This window comes from Triticum aestivum, chromosome 6D (assembly GCF_018294505.1).
Source record: "Triticum aestivum cultivar Chinese Spring chromosome 6D, IWGSC CS RefSeq v2.1, whole genome shotgun sequence".
Classification (NCBI taxonomy): domain Eukaryota; kingdom Viridiplantae; phylum Streptophyta; class Magnoliopsida; order Poales; family Poaceae; genus Triticum; species Triticum aestivum.
Genome location: NC_057811.1, coordinates 451,229,675 through 451,232,860, shown reverse-complemented (window position 1 = coordinate 451,232,860; position 3,186 = coordinate 451,229,675). Strand labels below are relative to the sequence as shown.

At 40.9% G+C, this 3,186-nt stretch overlaps 3 non-coding genes across 3 annotated transcripts; all 3 read right to left on the bottom strand.

The window, feature by feature from the left end:
- Positions 1-783: 783 nt before the first annotated feature.
- On the bottom strand, positions 784-870 carry TRNAS-GGA (transfer RNA serine (anticodon GGA)). Its single transcript has one exon. It is a non-coding gene; the product is annotated as a tRNA-Ser (tRNA).
- Positions 871-1,624: 754 nt separating this feature from the next.
- TRNAR-ACG (transfer RNA arginine (anticodon ACG)) lies at positions 1,625-1,698 on the bottom strand. Its single transcript has one exon. It is a non-coding gene; the product is annotated as a tRNA-Arg (tRNA).
- A 914-nt stretch (positions 1,699-2,612) lies between these two features.
- On the bottom strand, positions 2,613-2,694 carry TRNAY-GUA (transfer RNA tyrosine (anticodon GUA)). The gene has a single exon. It is a non-coding gene; the product is annotated as a tRNA-Tyr (tRNA).
- Positions 2,695-3,186: the final 492 nt, after the last annotated feature.

Sequence of the window (3,186 nt, the reverse complement as noted above, 5' to 3'; positions counted from 1 at the left end):
AAGAATGCTGGTTTTAAGAACGAGTGATTGCCCTTCTCCGACCCTTACTGCCCAACCGGAGAGCGGACGGCTAATGTGTTCCACTCAAGGATAGAATCAATTCAATTCTGAATTGCAATAAGCAAGCGAGGTCTCTCAAATAGAGTCGAACTGAACTGCTAGACTACGTTGAGTGATGAACTCAATGATTCAAAAAAAAAACTAAGAGATGGATGAAATTACACAAGGAATCCTGGTCTCAAAGAAGAGGGAAATGGGGATATGGCGAAATCGGTAGACGCTACGGACTTGATTGTATTGAGCCTTGGTATGGAAACCTGCTAAGTGGTAACTTTTTTTAGTAAATTGGTATTTGCTTCCGCAATTCCAATTATATCAATACTTTATTTAATTTACTCCTATTTATTACTCCTGGAATTATCTATTTATCGGGACAGATAATACCCCATTCTAGGAAGGGAATGATTTTGAGTATAAATTTCTTGGTAAAAAACCTTCGCCCAATTTTGAATTGTCAAGACAAGAGCTTTATGTAAGAGTAGAAGCCCCAAAAGGTTGCACGGTTTTGCATGAGAGAAAGAAGCGAGGAATCCTCTTTTAGACTCTGACTCCCCCACTCCAGTCGTTGCTATGGAGAAGACAAAATTGTTTGAAGCACGCACAGAACCGGAAGCGCCCCTTGTTTCAAAGAGAGGAGGACGGGTTTATTCACATTTAATTTGATGGTCAGAGGCAAATTGATTTGATACATTGTGGTCCTTAACGTTGATGAATTAAGAAAAACGGAAAGAGAGGGATTCGAACCCTCGGTAAACAAAAGTCTACATAGCAGTTCCAATGCTACGCCTTGAACCACTCGGCCATCTCTCCGAGCCATCCGTTGAGGGTGGAAATTTAAGAATAAATAAGTTTTAAGCAAACTTGTTTAGTCGTCTTTTTCAAACTATGTTTCATTCATATGATAGAATTTTAATATGGGTTTAAATAAATTGGATCTTGGCGGAGGCTTCCCGGATAAATACTTACTTTCTTTTATCCATATTGCTCCATAGATAGCAAGTTTTAATTAGTATAAAAAAACTAACGAGTTGCTCTACCGAACTGAGCTATAGCCCTTATCAGAGATATCTTAACATATAGATAATTTCTTGTCAAGATGAATATTTTCACAACCATTTATGCGCTGGAGAGACCGTTTTGTCTTTTGTGCCGAAGCTATTTATAAATCACAGGCCGAAACCGGTGAAATCAAGGGGCATTACTTGAATGCGACTGCGCAGCTTGGTAGCGCGTTTGTTTTGGGTACAAAATGTCACATGTTCAAATCCTGTCATCCCTACCTATTACTTCTTTCTTCTTCACAACTTCTTATTTATGTGGGAGCCATAAATGTCTTGATCATATTCGCTGTAATGTTCGTAAATGGCTCAGAATGGACTAAAGATAAGAATTAAGCTATTTTGGAGGTTTATCAACAATTTTCTTGTGTAGGTGGGGACCTGGTATTTTCGGAGTCCTTATGCGAGGAATTACAAAAGAAATTTTTTCAACAAAAATGTGAATTAGGAAGGATTGGTCGACGAAATATGAATCGGAGAAAGGCCCTTCCCCCTTTGGAAGGCTGTGGGCGAGGAGGGATTCGAACCCCCGACACCGTGGTTCGTAGCCACGTGCTCTAATCCTCTGAGCTACAGGCCCAGCTGTGCTGACATAAAAACATCCCTTTCCATGTCTTCGGATACAACCCAAAAAGGCTTGCCTGTTCTTACTGCATAAACCCTTGTGATCATTTCGCGAACTTTGTGTAACTCTTCTACTTCTAGTAAAAATTCTGGTGTCCTTGCCTATGTAGACTTTTGTTTACCGAGGGTTCGAATCCCTCTCTTTCCGTTTTTCTTAATTCATCAACGTTAAGGATCAAAATTTTTGGATTTATGGTTAAAGAAGAAAAAGAAGAAAACAGGGGTTCTGTTGAATTTCAAGTATTTAGTTTCACCAATAAGATACGGAGACAACATGAAAACGTGACTCAATTGGTCTTAGTTAGTCTTCGGGACGGAGTGGAAGAAGGGCGGAGACTCTCGAACGAGGAAAAGGATCCCTTGACCTTTTCTAAGCGGGGACAGAATGAAACGACCATAATAAAGGCGCTTACTATCTACTCTTGATTCAACACACTTCCACTGTAGTGTTTGAGTGGATCCTGCTACCTCCTCTCGAACCATAAGGGCTTCCCTATGAAATGAGGCATGGAACGGAGCCACTACGAAGAAATTATGGGAGTTACGAAAGAAGCTTCGGACTCATATTGTTCATGGGTTGAGAGCGGGAGTTGAACTCTACTCTCGCGAAGAAAATAATCCTATTTGACCACTATACATTGCGAGCATCAGGAAATAGAATAATCGCGAATTCCGTGTAATTGGCCAAGCTGCTAAAGTAGCTAAAGTAGTGATAAATCCTGTCGTTGGTGTCAATTAGGCGGTCTATGGACTTTTGTAGATCTCCACGGGGCTTTTGCACTAATAGGTTTCATGTTACGCCAATTTGAACTTGCTCGAAGAAAAACAAAAGGATTTAGTTCATACTCACGAAGCCCTAGATTTTTGGTTTGGGCCGAGCTGGATTTGAACCAGCGTAGACATTGTCAACGAATTTACAGTCCGTCCCCATTAACCACTCGGGCATCGACCCAGGAAGAATTTATTCTAGACGCATCCATTTGCGTCAAAGGTCCTAGATACATAACTGCTCAAGATATCATCTTACCGCCTTCCATAGAAATCGTTGATACGGCACAACCTATAGCTAACTTGACAGAGCCCATTGAGAAATAGATAGAGTGGATCAAAAAAAAATGGAACTATGATTCATACTCACTATTAAGACCTCGCAACCAGACTGCTAAACTTTTTGATTTTTTATTAGTAACAAGTAAATATTTTGTTTGGAGGTAAGAAACTTGCGATATTGAGGGGATAAATACCAACTAATCAAGAGACATGAGACAATCCACAAAGCAATTGATCAGTCGTAAGACCATGTATGGGGGCTGACGCCTGCCCAGTGCCGGAAGGTCAAGGAAGTTGATGAACTGATGACAGGGAAGCCGGCGACCGAAGCCCCGGTGAACGGCGGCCGTAACTATAACGGTCCTAAGGTAGCGAAATTCCTTGTTCTTAATGT